This window comes from Eptesicus fuscus, chromosome 1, assembly GCF_027574615.1.
Source record: "Eptesicus fuscus isolate TK198812 chromosome 1, DD_ASM_mEF_20220401, whole genome shotgun sequence".
NCBI lineage: Eukaryota > Metazoa > Chordata > Mammalia > Chiroptera > Vespertilionidae > Eptesicus > Eptesicus fuscus.
The window spans coordinates 129228339-129249594 of NC_072473.1; the positions used below are offsets into that span (position 1 = coordinate 129228339).

The following is a 21256-nucleotide window of genomic DNA, read 5'->3' on the forward strand; positions in this document are numbered from 1 at the left end:
TAAATGAAAAGTAGTATGCATTCATTGATTTATTCAAAACATATTTATTGGGTTACTACTCCATGTAATGCCCATTATAGGTCCTGCGGGTATAGTAGTGAACCTGCTCTTCCAGAATCTACATTTTAGTAACTAAATAAAAAATGGCAGTAAGCACAATTTTTAAATGGTTGTAAGAGCAAGATCCATTTGTGAGTGATACCTGTAATTTCACTTGCACAGCTGTGGCTAACTCCTAAACAGTGATTTAAATTTCCTTATGGGCATTTGTCAACATCAGGGGACCACCTCCACCTCCAAGATTTTTCCCTTTCTGCTTTAGCTCCTGACTTTCTATCCTTCATCTCCCTGAGGCTGACTTTTGGGGATCAGGATTTTTTAAGAAACGAATGTTGACACCACCTATGGAATAGGCTCCTCCGCTTGTTTTAATTCCAAAGAAAGGTACTGAGTGTCCCAAACTATTGACTGAAGGTCATGCCTTATGACCACCCCATCAGTACTTCGTTGGGCCACGTTTTGCCTTTAATACTGTGGGGATTCTTCTTGGCATTAACTCCACAAGATGTTGAATGGTGATTCGAGGAATCTGACACCATGCCTGATGGATAGCACTGTCCAGTTCTGTGAGATTTGATGGTTGTGGAACCAGCTGCTTGATGGCTCTTTTAACTTCGTCCCACAAATACTCAATTGGATTGAGATCTGGTGATTGTGGGGGCCACCTAAGCAAGGTAAAGTCTCCCTCATGTTCTTTTTCTTAAAAAAATTCTTTATTGATTAAGGTGTTACATATGTGTCCTTATTCCCCCGTTACCCCCACACACACTCCCCACTCATGCCCTCATCCCCCTGTTGTCTGTGTCCATTGGTTAGGCTTATATGCATGCCTACAAGTCCTTTGGTTGATCTCTCCCCCTTACCCCCACCCTCCCCTACCTTCCCTCTGAGGTTTGATGGTCTGATTTCTCTGTCTCTGGATCTGTTTTTGTTCATCAGTTTATGTTGTTCATTATATTCCACAAATGAGTGAGATCATGTGATATATATATTTCTCTGACTGGCTTATTTCACTTAGCATAATGTTCTCCAGCTCCATCCATGCTGTTGCAAATGGTAAGAACTCCTTTTTTACCGCAGCATAGTATTTCATTGAGTAGATGTACCACAGTTTTTTTAATCCACTCATCTGCTGATAGGCACTTAGGCTGTTCCCTCATGTTCTTGAAACCACTCCTGCACAATACAAGCACCGTGGCATGACGCACTGTCTTGTTGGAAGAAGCCATCTCCATTGGGATACACCATCAACATGATAGGATGAACTTGATCAGCAATGATAGTTAGGTATGTTGTGCTATTCAAACGTTGTTCCACACGAATTAAAGGGTCCAAATCATTCCAGGAAAACGCTCCAAACCATAGCACTGTTCCCACCAGCTTGAACGGTTGTACTCATGCATGTGGTGTGCATGCTTTCATGCTGTTTCTACGAAATTCTCACTCTGCCATCTGCATGATGCAACTGGAAACGTGATTCAAAGGACTACATGACTTTTTTTCCAATGCTTGACTGTCCAATTCTTGTATTCCCGTGTGAATTGGAGACATTTTATCTTCGTAACTGCAGACAGCAAAGGTGTTCGAACAGGCCTTCGGCTTCCATATCCCATACGATGCAGTATATGGCTAATTTGCCTACAAACGTCAGGTGGTCATAGTAATCTGGCCACTCAGTGTATAAAAAAGCTAGTGAGTATGAAGGAAGGCCAGACGTGAGAGATGGGTATGAATTCTCACTCTGGTTGGTTAGTTACTTACTCCTAAGAAGCACCTTGCTGTGGGACTGTAAAACTGAGAATATGTAATATTGCCCAAGAGTAGTCAGAAAAAGATAAACAGAGAAGGACCAGGGGAAGATAGAAATAATCTGAGATAGAATGTGAATAATTGTAATTTCCAAATTTTTTAAAAAATTATAACTTTCTACATTTAAAAAATTGCATGCATTTCCTGCTTTTGTGAGCAAAGAAAAAAATTCAGACTGGAAACTAAAGCAATCCTAATTGTAGTTGATGCATGTAAGTGTAGTGTTAAAACAGAGCTGTACCAGGATAACTTTTACATAAGTTTTGAAGTGAATTTAAACATAATAAAAAAAACTAGCATCATCAGGTTCTAAAGTTCTTTCCAAATTTTTCATAAAACTCTCAATCTATTTCTTGATCTTCCTTTAATTAAATCTGATTATCCTCAAGTGTTAGAATTCCAAATAAATAAAATAATTTTTTACTCAATTTTATTGTTTGCTCATTTACTCATTTTAGAGCATCACTTTCTTTTCTTCTGCATCACACATGTCTCCATATTTCAGCTATATTATAAAGTAGATTATTTGAGCCCAGCTGGCATGGCTTAGTGGTTCAGCATCATATGAACCAGGAGGTCATGATTCGATCGATTCCTGGTCAGGGCACATGCCCAGGTTGTGGGTTCAATCCTCAGTGTGGGGTGTGCAGGAGGTAGCCAATCAATGATTCTCTCTCATCATTGATGTTTCTGTCTCGCTGTCCCTCACCATTCCTCTCCAAAATAAATAAATAAATAAATATATATATATATATATATATATATATATATATATATTATAAATAAAATAAAGTAAACTGATTTGATTGGCTAACCTTGGAACCTAACGATCATTTACAAAAGATTTTCTTTTTCTTTTTTTACACAGACATATATAATTCAAAAATATTTTACACTATTATTTCTTTCAATAGGTTTTGAATTTCAGTATTTTCAGTCTTTTCCTTCAATTTATTGATGTATAACTGACAAAATTATAAGATATTGAAAGTGTACAAAATGATGAATATATATATATATATAGATAGATAGATAGATAGATAGATAGATATAGATATATATAGATATATATAGATATATTGTAAAAGAATTTTCCACATCTAGTTAACTAATACATTTATTATCTCACATACTTACATTTAAAAAAGAGAACTTTTAAGTTCTACTCTCAGCAAATTTCAATTATATTATACAGTATAATCAACTATAGTCACCATGCTGTACATTAGATCCTCAGAATTCATTCATCTTATAACAAGTTTGTACCCTTTTAGCAACCTCTCCCTATTGGCCCCCACACTGCTCCTGGCAACCATAATTCTGCTCTTTGTTTCTATGAGTTCCAACATATTTTAATATTCTACATTAAGTGATATCATACAGCCTTTTCTTTATCCACTTATCTGTTGACTGATATTTAGGTTGTTTCCCATACCTTGACTATTATGAATAACACTACTATATACATAGGATTACAGATCTCTCTTCAAGATAATGATTTTGGATTTTGGCTTTTGGCTTTTAGCTTTCAGCTTGGAGGAGGCCTAATAGAAATTTTCTTTGGTCTTCCTGAATCCAGGTTCATCTGACACTGGCTGTCTCCACCATGCCACTTAAGTTTGATCCCAACAAAATCAAATGTGTATACCTGAGGTGCACCAGTAAGGAAATTGGTGGTATGTCTACCCTGGCCCTCAATATCAGTGTCCTGCATGGATCAGACTGTTGGGCCTCAGAGGGAGGGTAGGGGAGGGTGGGGGTAAAGGGGAGAGATCAACCAAAGGACTTGTGTGCAAGCATATGAGCCTAACCAGCGGTTAAGGACAACAGGGGGGTGGGGGCATGTGTGGGGAGGGGTGTGGGATGGGAATGGGGGGATGAGGACAAATATGTGATACCTTAATCAATAAAGAAATTTTAAAAAAAGAAAAAATATATATCAGTGTCCTGGGTCTGTCTCGAAAAAAGTTGGTAGTGACATCACCAAAGCAACTGGTGATTGGAAGAATCTGAGGATCACAGTGAAACTGACCATTCAGAAAAGATAGGCCCAGATTGAAGTTGTACTTTCTGCCTCTGCAGAAGGCCCTCAAAGAACCACCAAGAGACAGAAAGAAGTAAAGAAACATCAAGCACAGTGAAATATCACTTTTTATGAGATTGTCAACATTGCACAACAGATGTGGCACCCATATTTATCTAGATAACTCTCTGGAACCATTAAAGATATCCTGGGGACTGCCCAGTCTGTGGGCTGTAATGTTGATGGCTGTCACCTTCATGACATCAATGGTGGTGCAGTAGAATGCCCACCTAATTAAGAACCACAAAGGAAAATATTTCAATTAAAGATTATTTGACAACCAAAAAAAAAAGATAATGATTTTGTTTATACCAGATTTTATATAGAAAAATGAATTCTGTACTTTACACAACTGACATAGATGAATTTTTCAACTCAAACCATTTAGAAATTAGAAATGACCTGTTTGTGATCAATAAATGTCAGATGAGTGTTGCAGATAATGAATGCTATTAGAATCCAGATGGAAAGAGCCCTTTCTCTTAAAGATTCTGGGAAGGTTTTTATAGATGAGACAAAACACACACACACACACACACACACACACACACACACACACACACAAATAAAATAATAATCCTATGCAGTAGGAGCTGGGGCACTAAAGCAAGAATTGCCCAAGGTATATTTAAGCGTAATTGCTGGAATGAATGGCTTGGATAGAAAATGTTAGATGAAGTTATATTATAGAGATGTATGAGACTCTATTCAAAGTTTATATGACCTCTCCTGTTTGTACTCTCAACCAACTTGAACACAGAGCAATACACAGCTCTGCTTATGTGTGTATAAAAATCATTACCTTCACCAAACTATAGTCTATCTTTTTACTGTACTCCTAATCTTAATGAATGACACCACCATTCACTCATTTGCACCAGGTAAAAACCTGAGAAATTTTCCTTAACACATCCTACCTCTTCATTCCCACATACAAGCCGTCAATAAATTCTGTGAGTTCTAGCCCACAAACATATTCTGGATTCACCCACTTCTCTCCTGCCATACTAGACTCCATTGCTATCTCCATAGTCCAAGCCACCAACATCTCTCACTGGACTCAATATCCTCCTGCATCCATACTTACCACCTTCAATCAGTCTACTTCACACTGCAGTCAGTGGCCTTAATGAAAGCCAATCTGATTGTGTTGCCCATGCTTTATTTATTTTTTATTGATTTCAGAGAGAGGAAGGGAAAGGGAGATAGAGATAGAAACATCAATGATGTAAGGGAATCATTGATTGGCTGGCTCCTGAATGCCCCACACTGGGGATCAACCTATAACCAAGATATGTCCCTTGACTGGAAGTGAACCTGGGACCCTTCAGTCTGTGGGCCAATGCTCTATCCACTGAGCCAAACTGGCTAGGGCTGTGTTGCCCATCCTTTAAACTCCTCAGTGGTTTCCCATTGTTTATAGAAAAAATAAACTTCTTAACATGGCCTTTCATGATTTGTCCCCTACTATATCTCTAATTACAACTCAAACTGTACACCCCTACTCTCTACATTCAACCACTTCTTTCAGTCCCTCCTCCTGATGTCTCTACTGTCAGGGGGACTTTTAACACACTGTTCGCTCAGCTTGAAGTGTTCTTCCTTTTCTTCAGTCTTCATCTACTTAACTCCTATTCATTATTCAGATTTCTAATACATAGAAATTCCCTGAGAAGCCTTACTTTGTCTACCAGTCTAAATTAGGCCTTCATATTATTCTCTCACAACATGTGGAAGTTTTCCTTCCCAGCACTTTTCAAAACTGGACTTTTCGATTTGCCTGTGTGATTAATTAATACCTGTCTTTGTTATTAGAGTATAAGCTCCTGGTAGGGGAAAGCAGAGACTATATTTGTTTTGCTTTCCAATGTTTTCCTATCCTTTTACTCCCCTTTCCCCAGCAATACTGAAAGTCAGAGGGAGGAAGGAATGAAGCTGTGATAATTGCTACAGAAACAACCTTTGACTCTTTTCCAGTTTTGGGGACCATGAGCAGCAAAGTCTCTTATGATACCTTGAGGCAGTGTGGAAAGTCCTGCACCGGAACCAGCACAAGTACGATAAGTTTTTGGAAATGGTGGAGCTGAAGATCAACTTGAAGAACTATGACCCTCAGAAGGAAAAACGCTTCTCTCAGACACCATCAGGCTTCAATACATGTGTTCTGGGGGACCAGCAGCACTGTGATGAAGCCAAGGCCATGGATATCGAGGCGTTAAAGAAACTCAACAAACTAAGAAACTGGTCAAGAAGCTGGTCAAGAAATATGATGCCTTTTTGGCTTCAAAATCTCTGATCAAGCAGATCCCAGGAATCCTGGGCCAAGGCCTGAATAAGACTGGCAAGTTCTCTTCCTTGCTGACCCACAATGAGAACATGTTGGCCAAACTTAATGAAGTGAAATCCACAATCAAGTGCTAGATGAAGAAGGTGCTGTGTCTGGCAGTGGCTGTTGGCCAGGTGAAGATGACAGATGATGAACTTGTGCACATTATCCACTTAGCTGTCAATTTCCTGGTGTCATTGCTCAAAAAGAACAGGCAGAATGTCCAGGCTTTAAACATCAAGAGCACCATGGGCAAGCCCCAGCGCCTGTACAAAGGCACAGCTTAGTAAACCATACTGCTACTATTTAAAAAAAAAAGAATATATGAGTGTTTCTGATGAAAAAAATAGTTTTATTCTTCACATATGTGCAAATTCATATATTATAGAAATAAAATAGACATATATTTCTTAATACACATGCACTGCATAATGATGTTTTATTTATGATGGTCCCCATACATGACAGTGATCCCATTGATTATAATAGAGCTGAAACTTCCTATCACCCAGTGATGTTATAGCCATTGTAATGTTATAGCACAATGCATTACTTTTGTGTTTGTGTTGATGCCGGTGTGAACAAACCTACTGCTCTGCTAGTCATATAAAAATACAGCAATACAATTATATAAGTACCTAGACCTTAATAATGATACATAATAAATGTCTATATTGCTGGTTTATGTGTTTTTAATTCTATACTTTTATCACTATTTTAGAGTGTACCCTTTCTATTTATTTTTTTAAAAAGTTAAACATTATGCCATGTTATGCTGGCAGCAGCCCCATTCATCTTGTGTTTACTGCATCTCTTGATTGCAACATTTTCTCTTGTGCTTGATTTAATCTCTTGTTGTTTTGTTCATCATGGTCCCTAAGCATACAAAATCCGCTGCTAATGTTGACAGGAAGAGGCCACATCAAGTGATTGACCTGAAAATAAAATTAAAGGTGTTTAAGGACTACGAAGTGGAAAATCAGTGATGGTTATTGCTCTCCAGTCAGGCATGTCCCATGCCACCAGAGCTTTGATCTTAAAGAACAAGAACAAAGCGACAGAAGCTATTAAAGCCTCTGCTTCATTGAAAGCAACAAAACTAACAAAAATTCAAGAAGAGCCTATATTAGACATGGAGAAACTACTAATGACCTCAATTGAAGATCAGACACAGAAGCATATCCCTCTCTGTATCATGATGATCACAGCCAAAGAAAAAGTCTGTTTATGGTATGGAAAGAAAAAAAAATTAAATTATGGTTTTGAATTTACTGTTAGTTCTGGGTGGTATAAATGATTCAAGAATTATCACTCATTACATAATGTAAAAGAGAGTAGTAAGTCTGTGAGTGCTAATGTGAAGTCAGCTAAATGAAATGGAGATGTACTGATTGAAGAATAACATATCTTTCAAAACTTTGTTTGTTGTTAATAATGCTCCCAGATATCCTAATTTTATTGGTGATCTATATACCAACATCAAAGCAGTGTTCCTCTCTTCAAAACTGCCTCTTTTGTTCAATCAATGGATCAAGGAGTTATAGAATGTTTTAAGGCTTCCTACTAAAGAGGATCTTTGCCCAGGCTATTGTTGCAACTGAGGAAGACACTGAGAAAAATGCAATTCTGAAATAATAACATCTCTGACTGCATCAAGAACCTTGTTTGGGTTTGGGGTAATGTGACCAAAGAATGTATGAATGGCATCCAAAAGAAGACACTGAAGAGGTTCGTTCATACATTCCTTCATAGGATATTCCAAGGATGAGGAAGTTGCAAACATCAACAAAGCTATGGTTGAGATGGCAAACAGCTTTAACCTGGTTGTGGGTGAGGATGACATTGATGAGCTCCTTGATGTGGTTTCTGAGGAATTGACTAATGAGTTGTTGAAAATGAAACAGGAGCACATGGCTTAAAGAAGAGGGAAGAGAAAATGAAACTACAGGAGAAGAAAAAGAATAATCCTCAAGAAAATTCACAGTGGTGGGTTTAGCAGAATTTTTGGCAGATCTCAACAAACTCCTTAAAATGTTTGAAAACATCGACTCTAAAATGGAAAGGTTTTCTTTAATGGAGAGGAATGTCATGTTGCATTATCTGCTTACAAGCAAATCTATGATGACAGAAAAATTAAGCAAACCATCATGGGCATACCTCTGAAAAGAGTGACACGTACTCAAAGAGAGCCTCAGGCAAGTCATTCAGGAGGTATTCCAGAAGAAGGCATTGCTATAGGAGATGATAGTTCTGTTTTTGCCCCTAAAAACCTTCCAGTGGGACAAGATGTAGAGATATTGATATTGATTATCCCAACCCTGTGTAGACCTAGGCCCGTGGTCGGCAAACTGCAGCTCGCGAGCCACATGCGGCTCTTTGGCCCCTTGAGTGTGGCTCTTCCACAAAATATCACGGCCTGGGCAAGTCTATTTTGAAGAAGTGGTGTTAGAAGAAGTTTAAGTTTTAAAAATTTGGCTCTCAAAAGAAATTTCAATCGTTGTACTGTTGATATTTGGCTCTGTTGACTAATGAGTTTGCCGACCACTGACCGAGGCTAATGTGTGTTTTTAATCTTAGTTTATAACAAAAACATTTAAAAAGTAAAAAATAAATTTGTTTTAAATAAAATAAATCATATAGAATAAGTATATAAAGAAAAAATATTTTTGTACAGCTGTACATGTGTTTGTGTTTTAAGATAAACATTATTACAAGAGTCAAAAAGTTTAAAAATTTTTTAAGTTTATAAAGTAGAACAGTTATAATAAGCTAACTTATTATTAAAGAAATAAAATTTTACCTCTGGCTGGTGTGGCTCAGTTGGTTGAGCATCATTTCATGCACCAAAAGAAAAAAAATTTAAAATAAATTTAGTGTCGCTTAATGTTTATAAAGTCTATAGTAGTGTATAATAATGCCCTAGGCCTTCACATTCACTCACCACTCACTCACTGACTCACCCAGAGCAACTTCCAGTCATGCAAGATCAATTCATGATAAGTGCCCTATACAGCTGTACCATTTTTTATTTTTATAGCATAATTTTACTATAACTTTTTTAAGTTAGGTATGTTTAGATACAGAAATACGTTGTGCTATAATTGCATGTCATATTCAGTATGGTAACGTGCCCTACAGATTTGTAGCCTAGGAGAAATCGGTTATACCAGTGGTCGGCAAACCGCGGCTCATGAACCACATGTGGCTCTTTGGCCCCTTGAGTGTTCTAATGCCACTTCTTCAAAATAGACTCACCCAGGCCAAAAACCGACTTCTGCGCATGGGCCACGAAGTTTCAATCGCACTGTACGGGCGTGCCCGCATGCGGTATTTTGTGGAAGAGCCACACTCAAGGGGCCAAAGAGCTGCATGTGGCTCGCGAGCTGCGGTTTGCCGACCACTGGGTTATACCATATAGCCTAGGTGTGTAATAGGCTATACCATATAGGTTTGTATAAGTGAAATTTATGATGTTTACACAATGATAAAATCACCTAATGACAGTTTTTAGAACATATCCCTGTCACTAAGCAATGCATGACTGAATGGTTAAAGAACTATAGCTTCTGTTCATTGGATTCAAGTGATAATGAACTTCATAACTAAAATAATTGGCTGGAAACAATGGAACTAATTTACAAATTTATAGCAAGGTTCATAATTCACATCACTGAAAGAGGGGCATGTAGGATTCATCTAATCAGTGTTATGGGGCTCTAAGTATGGTTCGTACATCAGAAACCAAAAACCAAAATGGACTAAAAGAAAGTTTTCAGCTTTCCTGAGGTTGCTAGTTAATAAACTTAAGATCTTAGTTTATTTGTTCTTCCATGGGCTGTGTCCTTTCAAGCTTCTTAAACAGAATATAAAAGAACAATAGCATGGACTGCAAATAGCCAGACTTTAAGTTCTTGAGTAAATATGAACCTCAAACTACCCCCCAACTACTCTTCCGATTTATTCCAACAAGAGGAAAAGCAGTGGATGTCTTTTCCTTTATTTTTGTAAAGATAAGGTACCAACTGAATGCTGCCAGGCTGTCTTTATAGAGCTGACAAGCAGTTACACTAGGGAAAAAACGAAGCACCTCAATAGATACCCTTCAAAGCTTTAAACCTACCAGGCCCATTTACAATAACCCTAATGTGTAGGTATGAAAGAGGTGCCAGGAAGGAGTCTACAGTGGCACTATGACTTGATTCTTTGCAGCTTCCATTCTCCTGTAGAGATGATCCCCTCTCATATGCTTGTTTCCTATAACACTATTCATTTGAGACAAATATTAAGATGCTCCCAGGTATATAGATAAGGGAATGTCAGATATGTAATCAATAAAGGGAAATGGACTATGAAACCAGAAAAATCATAAAACAAGAAACCAGCTTTGTCTTCTTCCATATTAGTAGTTTGTGTTTTGTTTTATTTTCAAAGGTATACCCAAAGCCCAACCCCTCAATTGTTAACTCTCTTATCTTATGGCTAAGCTGTATCTGGGACCAACTTGGTTCAATTCAAATCTCAGTTCTGCTATGTGAGACTTGGGCAAATGAATTAACTGTTGCTATTTCCTCCTATGTAAACTGGGGAGAATAACAATACCTACCTTTTAGGGTTTCTGTGGCAATGAAGTATACTTATAAAGAACTTAATACAGTGCCTAGCTTATAGGACCTTGATGTTCTTTGATGTAGCTGTTATTATTATTATTCATTTAGCTAAGGGGTAGGGTAATTAGTCAGTTGCATCAGCCAATACAAATTAGACCTAAACTGACGATCTTGATTTGTAAGCGTTTTTCTTTCAGTAATCTGACATCTTTCTTGCTTTCTCCTTGGCCTCCAAATAAAAAACAAAAACACACAAACTGCTTGTGTTCAAATTGTGTCTCTACCACTTATCTATATCTGTGTGACATTCTTAAGTTACTTAACACCTCTGTCTCAGTTTCCTCACAAAAAAAGAGTATATTAGTAGCATCTTTATGATCAGTTCATTGTGAGGATTAGATGGGTTATTTCACATAAAATCCTTAAAACAATGACTTCTAAAAAGATTGAATGGGATTGGAACAAGATTGAAGAAAGCCAAGGCAAGTCCATTTTAAAGATGAGGAAACTGGAATACAAAGAGGTTAACTAACTTGTCTCAAATCTTACAGCTAAAAATAAAATAAAATATAAAATAAAATAAAATAAAATCTTACAGCTAGAAATGGTAGATAGAGGATTTGAACATCTTCGGAATGTACTTTTTTCCTAGAGTTTTTCCCTCCTCTTGTTGCCCAATTCTCCCTTGTATGAGCTGTCTCCTTCACAGTAGTATATTCATTCACCCCCAATATGTATGTTGTGTCAACACACCTTTGCACACACAGTATCCTTTGCTTTATAACTCTCTTAATTAAGGCCTAAATAAAATTTCATCTTGCAAAATTGAGTCTCAGTGACTTGATCTCCAGCCTACGTTGATCTCTTTGCCTCTTGACTCTGGAATTCTCAGTATTTATATCAAACCTTGACACTAGTGACTAACACTTATTTAGTGCCTACTGTGTACCTAGGTATCATGTAAGCAATGCGTGATCTCATTTAATCCTCCCAAGAAGCCCAGAGCTAAGTACTTTTATTAGCAGCCTCGTTTTATAGATGAGGAAATGAGGCTCAATAAGGCTAAGTAACTTGTTCATTACTAGTAAGTTGAGGAGACAAGGTTCCATGTGATCCTCAAGACTACACTCTTCCTCACAACATTCCACTGACTGGTATCTTTAGGCTTCTCTTCATATGTCTCTCTCAGCTCCCCAGCTTGAATCTAAGCTAATTGAGGGGAACAATTATGTCTTATATATCTTTATAATTCCAGTGTGCCTAGTAGCATAAAGCTTGGCAAAGAATGGGTATCATAAATATCTATTTAATAAGAATCAGCATCCAACTTAATCCATAATTTCACCTTGAAAATCAAACAGAAACAAACATGGATCATGTTTATGGATAAAGTTAGGCAAGGTAGTGTGGCTTAATAATCAATTCCATTAGTCATTAGTGGAGGGTTATGTCTGCATATTCTGGAGCCTGAGATAAGCTTCTTCTTGTCTTCCTTTCTTTCATCACTAACTCATTCAACAAACTGTAATAGAGGTAGAATCATGCATAGGGTATTGTGGGAGACAGAGAAAATAACTGACTGGGGGCAGGGGAGGGTGTTGGTGAAGATTTCTCAGAGTAGGTGGCATAGCCCCATTCAGCAGCCACTGCAGTACCATTTCAATAGATGCATAATAAATGGCAGCAATAATAGCATTACCTAAATAAATAATGGAAATGGACTAGAGTTGGCAGAGATCACTTGATTTTAGAATTATTAGTGAAAGGATCTTGAAGCTTAAGGGCATGAGATTTGCCAGGGCTTAAAGCATAGGTTTTTTTGTAAGAAGTAAAATATAGGGGAATAAAAAAAGAATTCTCCAGGTATTGAAGGCCTTTTAATTGCCAGATGTTTGATATATTTTATTTCATTTCATTCCCAAAAGGATTACCCTTTGAGACAGCATGGAGGGACCTGGAGAGTACTATGCTAAGTGAAATAATGCAGTCAGAGGATGTGAGACAAGTTGTTTCTCCAATTTCATGGTAATAATGCTGAGGACAGGAAGGTGAAGTGACTTATAAATTATGAAGATCAGTTTGACTTCAGTTTTAGTGCTCTTTCCAGGGATAATGGTAGCAAACTCTCATATAGTGCTTATGAATTACAAAGCAGGTTTCTTAGGTTGTTACATGTATTATATTATTTAACCCTCTCAACACCCCCAATGAGGTTGGTACTAATATTGCCATATTATTTTACAGATAATCAAATGGAGATACAAGGAATTAAGCAATTTGATCTAGATCACACAGCAAAGAACATGATGGAACCAGAATTTAAACACAAGTCATCTGTCTCTTAAACCATGTACATTAGGCTGCTTCCACTATGTTAGATCTAGTTAGTTAGAAGGAGATATTGCCTTCCCAATTCTGCCAGGCCATTAGCACAAATTTTTTCCTGTGAAGGTGACTGATTGGAGTAGGTGTGATAGAGAGTAGAAAAAGAGATCTGGACTCAGCAGAGGAAATCATTTCTTACTATCTTTTTTCTTCCCCTGCTTTACCAGAAGGTCAGAGAGGTGGGCAGCCTGGGGACATAGAGATCACAAACTGCTTGCTCACCCCTGTCCATGAATCTGACAAGTTGTGGGGTATCTCAGTTTTCTCAGAGATATCCCGCAACTAATCCCCTCAACCTCATCCTAGAGAAATGTATAATGTTTGGTGTTAGATCCTGAAATTTCTCCTCAGTTTGACCTATTTACTGCCCAGAATGAGTACCATGCCAATGAGGAGTGCCAGAGTAAACTCATGATGGGGTTTTCCCCTTTAAGGAAATTTGAACTTATATAGATCCCAGTTACGTGTGTGTGTGTGTGTGTGTGTGTGTGTGTGTGTGTGTGTGTGTGTGTGTGTGTGTGTATGTTGTAGAGCAGAAGCTAGGGGAGGAGAAGCATGACATTTTCCAGTCTTTGAACTGCAGGACCCTAAGATAAGGAGTGAAAGAATATTCTAGATCAAGGCAAGCTCCATGAAAACTCCTATTCCTTACAGCAACAAACATGCTGATTTGCCCTGATATGGGTTGTCAAAAGAAATACAACCCCTTACCCTCTTACTACTCAACTTACCTTTCACTGTTGCTGCCTGTATTTTTTTCTTTTTACAAATTAGATGACTATATGTCATCAACATTTGTCATGTCACTTTGGTGAAGAGTAATGTTTATTAGTTGGTTTAAATGGATAGCCAAGTAGAGCAGACAGGAGGCTGGTCCAGATTGTATCTCCTAAGGGCACTTCCATCCAACATGCAAATAACTTGGTGCATGTTACTCAGTGACATTCAAATCAGGCTCCCCCACATTACTTGGAATTGAATGTATCATACCAGGGCCTCCACTGAGTTGGCTGGGACACCCCTCCTTACAGAAAAGCAAATACTAGTTGAAATTGGCACCCCCCCCCCAATCCGATAGAAATAAGAAAGGAGGCATATACTCAATCTCCCTGTTTCCAATCTGTGAGGCAGTACAGAGAATGGTTTGTAACAAGCCAGAGAACTTCCATTCTGTTTCCCGCAACTTGACTTTATCAAACCTTTTTTTATTTATTTTTAATTAAATTTATTGGGGTGACATAAAATTAAAAAGATTATATGAGTTTCAAGTGTACATTTCTATGATACATGATCTGTATATTGCATGTGTGTCCATCACCCAAAGTCAAATCATCTTTACATCCTCAACTAAATTAATGTATTAATGTTGTGCCACCCACCCCCAGTTGAAGTGATAAAGAGTGGATGGCTCACTCAGCCAGCATAGTTCAGTGGTTGAGCACTGACCTATGGATCAGGAGGTCACAGTTCGATTCTGGGTCAAGGCACATGCCCGGGCTGATCCGCAGTGTGGGGTGTGCAGGAGGCAGCTGATTGATGATTCTCTCTCATCATTTATGTTCTCTCTCTCTCTCTCTCTCTCTCTCTCTCTCTCTCTCTCTCTCTCTCTCTCTCTCTCTCCTTTCTCCCTAAAACCAATAAAAATACATTTTTAAAGAAGTGGTTAGCTCAAAAGATTTCCAAGGATATAAACATCTATTTCAACCTATAAGCAGAGAAAAGTGTTGGCTGAAATCAAACCTGCAGTGACTGTTGTGGGAAAGGAAAGAGGGAGAAGTACAAGGGAGGGAAGGGGAGATAAGAGGAACTTATGAAAGGGTGAGAATGAGTGCAATACTGGATAGCCAAGACCAGAGAGAAGGTGAAGGATACAACAGCTGCTGATCAAACCCCTTAGTACAGAGCTGAGATATTGGGTAGGGTTTTTTCCCCTTTGAGAAATAACTAAATCAGTGAGCATATTAAAGACCTCATTCAGCAGAACTGTGATTATAGCTGCTCCAGCTATGGAGTGGGTAGAACAAAAGACAAACCACTGGATTAGGGGATCTGAGGCAAGGAGGATTGAGAGTAGAGGAACAGATGCAACAATATATAAGGCAATAGTAGCAAAACATTAAAGGTTGGATTCAGATGTTGACATTTTCTTTGCTATTTGGTGTCACAGTCTCAAGGAAAGAAAGAATTACACAATCCTCAAGGTGAAATGAAGACATGAACAGAATCACTGAGAAGAATAGAAAACAATAGTAAACCATTCAAATGATGATTTGTTGTTAGGATTAGATACCCAGTGATATAAGTAAATATTCACACAGAGGCTGTGTGGTGGGAACATTAATAATTCATACATTGGGATGTTTCCCAGGGATCTATTTGCTATGATTCAAGTTGGAGGCGTGACAGAATTTGATGTAAGTTGGAGACCCCAGGGACAGCTACATATTGCGTGGTTAGAAATAAAGCTACAAAGGAGAGAATCAGATAAATTTTAGAACTAAGGAATCAGCTAATTGAATCCTCCACTTGACAGGTAAAGACACTGGCTCAGAAAGGAGAGGCATTTGCCCAGTGAATTACTGTGGGATCTGGGTTTTTAGACCAGGAATCTGTATTCCTCCTCATACAGTCACTCTCTGTGTGTGTCCAGAACTGAGGAGAATAGGGACAAAGAGACACTAGAACCAAATGCAATTCCTCACCTGCACCCATATCTCCAGGGATGGGAAATGGGTAGATACTGAAATGGGTGATTTAAAAAAGAAGAGAGAGAGAAACACACCTGGAAGAAAGGCTGGGCCATCATAGCAAAAGAGAAATGGGTTCTTCGTCTCATTATCTGAATTAATTAAATGGAAAAAACATCAAATAACATGCAGCCAAAATGATGCTCTGGCATCATCTACAAATTGAAATGTATTTTTTGAGATGCTTCTATGTATTTCATGCTATGTGAGGCTGTGAGAGATGTAAGTGAGGCATGATACTTAATTTGCTCTCTCAAAGGAGATGTTCATGTGGGTGGGGAAAACAGCTCCAGCAAGTGAATTTGGCTACCAAAAGGCTTGGATTTTCCACGTTAGTTCTCATTTAAAATATTCAGCTCCATGATCCTCTTTGTATATTCATAGTTGCAGAGCAATGTTTTAAATCTTTTGGTTTAGAAATTTTGGTCACTCATTCATTCAAGATATATTTATTGAGTGTCTGCTCTGTAGCAAGCACTGTACATGGTGCTGGGGATACAATTATAAATGAGCACAGTCCCTGGCTTCATGAAGTTCAGAGTCTGAGACACAGACAACTAAACACACAATTACAGTCGTAGGATAAAGGATTTCATGGAGTGAAACATATCCTGTTATAGGAACATAGAGGAGGGGACACTTTTATGCCTCCTGGAGGCTGAAAAGACTTCTCAGAGGTGAGGGCTAAGGTAGGACTAAAGAACAAGTAGTAATTAACAAGGCAATAGGAGCCCTAGCTGGTTTAGCTCAGTGGATAGAGCGTCGGCCTTCAGACTGAAGGGTCCCTGGGTTTGATTCCGGTCTAGAGCACATGCCCAGGTTGTGGGCTTGATCCCTAGTAGGGGTGTACAGGAGGCAGCCAATCAATGATTCTCTCTCATCATTGATGTTTCTATCAGTCTCTCTCCCTCTACCTTCCTCTCTGAAATAAATAAAAATATATTTTAAAAAATAAAATCAACAAATAAAATGTAAAGCATCCAGATTGGAAAGAAAAAGTAAACTATCTCTATTTGTAGATCACATGATCTAATATATTGTAAATCCTCAGGAATTCGATAAAAAATAAGTGTCTGGTCTTCCAATCTTCAATAATCTGATTAACTTTAAAATGGTAAGCGCTTGCTCTAGCCAGTTTGGCTCAATGGATAGAGCCTAGGCCTGCAGACTGAAGGGTCCTGGGTTCGATTCCGGTCAGGGCACATGCTCAGGTTGTGGGCTCAATCCCCAGTAGGAGGCGTGCAGGAGGCAGCTGATGGATGATTCTCTCATCATTGATGTTTCTATCTCTCTCTCCCTCTCCCTTCCTCTCTAAAATCAATAAAAAATATATTTTAAAAAACACAAGGCAATAAGAGAGCGCGAGGAAAGGGATGGAAAGATGTTCCTGGCAAAGCAAATAGCAGGTGCAAAATTCCCAAAGGAAGAAAACAAAATATAGAAACTACTAAAGATAAATTAAATTGTAGGATGCAGGCATTAAATATATTACAAGGTCAGAAAGGGGGGACTGAAGTTTTTTTGTTTTTTGTTGTTGTTTTGTTTTGTTTTTGCAGAGGTGGAAGGAGAGTAAGTGAAAATAAAGACTGGAAGACATTCCACAATACTGGAAACTGCCAAATATAATTTTAACTTTCAAAATAGTTTTAAAGTATTTTACAGACTATTGATTAGTGTGCTTGATGTTAATCCAGCTCCATATTTCTAAATGTATTGTTAAGGACTGTTTTTAAAACATATTAAGAAAATACAAAGCAGAGCTCACAGAGTGTTAGCCACGCCAGGCTGTTTCTTTTCCCTACTCATGGGATTAGGAACTCAGGGAAATTGTATAATCAGAACATATCTGAGGGTCTTGATATTTTTTCAAGAAATAAGGCTGATGATACTAGACTTATTGGAGAAATAAGGCTGATGATACTAGACTTTGATGGATGCTCAATAGATGAGTGACCACCCCCAAACATGCAAATGACCGCATATCAAATATGATAGAATACAGAATAAGGAGCCAACAAAGATCTTTCTTCTCAACCAGGTCATAAGTGCTCTACAACTACAGTGACTATGTAATTTATCCAAACTGGAACATTTTGATCATGACAGGGCCATTTCTTAACAATTATATCAGTAACATATGCATTAACCAGCACTGTCCCCAGACAGACCAGGATATATGGTCCGTGATCTATAATTATTTAGTGAATGAATGAATGAACAAATATATGAACGACTCATCTAAGAGCATCGCTTCTCCTTAAGTCCTTCTGAAGTGTGTCATAGGCAACATTATCAACTATCTTTCTAATTCTCTGCTGTTGCTTCTGAAGAATTATTCATCTTGCAAAAATTATCCTCTTCTAAGTTTTGTATTTTCAACAGGTGTTCAATACCATGTAGAAAACCTTCTGGTCATTCTTCCACATTTATTAAAAACTTTAGAACCCACTCCTAATCTATCCCATTCTCATGCAAGCATCACTGTTATCCTTAGGAGACTTCAAAGGTCACTAATCCATTTAGACCCGTGGTCCCACAGTTCCTTGTACTCTTTAATTTTGGTGAGTTTCTTTTCTGCTCCAACTGTAACCACACCCTGCACTTCATTAGCACTTGGTTGAGCGTCATTCTGTGTACCAAGAGGTTGCTGGTTAGATTCCCAGTTCAGGGTCCATGCCTTGTTGTGGGCTTGATTCCCCAGTAGTGGGCATTCAGGAGGCAGCTCATCCATGTTCCACTCTCACATGCATGTTTCTCTCTTTTAAAAAAGCAATACAAATATTTAAATATTTTTAAAATTCATAATTTACCTATGGTGGCATTCAAGATTGTTTTTAATTTTCAGAAGTTTAGCTATGATATGTCTTAGCATGGATTTCTTTATATTGTTTTGAATTCAATTAGCATCTTGAAGCTGTAGGTTTATGTCTTTTGCCAAATTTGGGGAAATTTTGGCCATTGTTCTTCCAAATACTTTTTCAACTCCACCCATTTTTTCCTATCCTTCTGGAATTCCAATGACATGGAAGTTATTGGGGGCTCTTTCTGACTTTCTCTTTTTAGTTTATTATTCACATTGGGTATTTTTTTTTTGCTCTATTTTCAAATTCACAGATTCTTTTTCTCTGCCTTCTCCATTCTGATTTGAGCCCATCCACTGAGTTTTTTAATTTGTTTACTGTATCTTTGATAAGAATTTTTATTCCTTTGCTGACGTTTTCTATTTTTGTTTTAAGTACGTTTGTAATTGCTTATTAAATCGCTTTTATGATAGTTAATTTTAAACATTTTTTTTTATAATTCTAACATCTGTGTCATCTTGTTACTGGTGTTGGTTGATAGTCTTTTTTGTCATTCCAGTGACGATCATCCTGGTTCTTGATGTGAAAAGTCATTTCTTATTGAAGCCTGAACATTTTGGGTATTTTGTTATGAGACTCTGGATCTTATTTATTTTGTTTTAGAGGTATTAACTTGTTACTGCCATGCTGAAATTAAAATCCAAGTTTCCCATAGGCTTCCACTGATATTCTGGGGGAATATTGTTGAAAGTTTAGACTTTCCACAAGGCTTCCACTAACATTACTCCAACAACTAGAGGGTGGGATCTCTCATTCAGGTGGAAATGAAAGTGCAAGCTCCCCACATGATTTTTGGTGACACCATGCAACAGGGTTCTTGTTAACTCTTGATGAAGATAAAAATCCCAGCTCCCACTCAGCATTCTCTAACATTTTCTTGGCAGGGATTGGTGTAGGGTTGGGTGCCTCATTACAGCCTGACCAGAGTGAAAGTCTAGCCTTCTGATTTGGTCTTTGCTGACAGTGTTGGGGAGTGGGACCACAGATTTTTTTCTGTGGTGTTTGGTTGGAGTTTTCTGACTTGTTACTTTTCCCCTTTCCTGATCTTTTGTCTGGAGGCAGCAGGCTTTTCTAGGGCTTTATTTTGGGAAAGGGGGTCTGTGCCCATTATTGTTGATGCACCCAATCTGGGATATATGAGGCAAGAGTAAACCCAAAGTACTCCTTTTGTGTCATTCCTTGGAACCCAAAGTCTCTAGTTTGCCTGCCTTTCTCTCTCTAACTTTCAGTCTTATTTTTGTTCTATAGATAATTGTCAGGGTTTTTAACTATATTTAGTCAACAGAATAGAGAAAAGTATGCCTTCTTCACCCTACTGGAAGTAGAAGTCCCATAATTCCAAATGATAATTTTATATCTTTGACTTATTTTACCTCCCAGCAGCATCTGACCCTGTCAACTACTAATTCTCTTTATTTTGATTTCTACTCTACTCTCTTCTTTTCTTCCTAATTATCTTGCTGTTCATTCTTAGTCAACATTATTGGATCCTTTTCCTCTGCCTATCTGATAGATTTGGGGGTTCCCCCTGTTTCACTGTCAGATTTCTAATTTTCACTCTATAGCTTATCATGATTGACTCAGATCTAAATAGCAAGCCCCGATTTATTTATTTATTTATTTATTTATTTATTTATTTGCCAAATTCTCCATTCATATATCCAATTGCCTATAGGACAATTGAATACCTCTCAGGTATTACAAACTTAACATGTCAAAAATTAAACTCATCATTTTTTTTCATCTTAAACCTGACACTTTCTTCCTGTATTCTTGAAAAGGTGGTATGATATAGTGGTTAAGTATGTGCACTCTGAAGCCTAGATTCAAATTCAAGTTCATTTTATCATTATCTACATAGCTACGGGCAAGTATTTTAATGTTTTAGTGCACTAGCTTTATCATCTGTAAAGTGGGGTAATAGCTATTTTATAGATTGAAGGGTAGATTATTATGACTTAAAATTCTTCAATGGCTTTCCTCCTCTTTCATTAACCCATACAAATCCATTACCATGGCAAACAACACTTAGTTTCATGCTTGACACCCTCCCTGTCACTTCCTTCCTCATTATTGCTAATACACAGTCTATAATCTGCCCTATTAAACTTGCAGTTTTTAAAATGTACCATGTTCTATTATGCTAAGTGAAATAAGCCAGTTGGAGAAAGATAAATATCACATGATTTCACTCATATGTGGGATATAATGATCAACATAATTTGATGAACAAGAATAGATCCAGAGACAAATGGTAGGGGAGGGGGGTTAGAGAGCAACCAAAGGACTTGTATGCATGCATATTAGCATAACCAATGGACACAGACACTGGGGCAGTGGGGGCTTGCCCGGGGTGGGAATGGCTGGGGGGGGTTGAT

The 21256-nt window shown here is 37.9% G+C and overlaps 1 pseudogene; it reads left to right on the forward strand.

Moving 5' to 3' along the window:
• The first annotated feature begins 5940 nt into the window (after window positions 1–5940).
• Window positions 5941–6565, forward strand: LOC103301325 (60S ribosomal protein L10a-like; annotated as a pseudogene).
• The last annotated feature ends 14691 nt before the right edge of the window (window positions 6566–21256 follow it).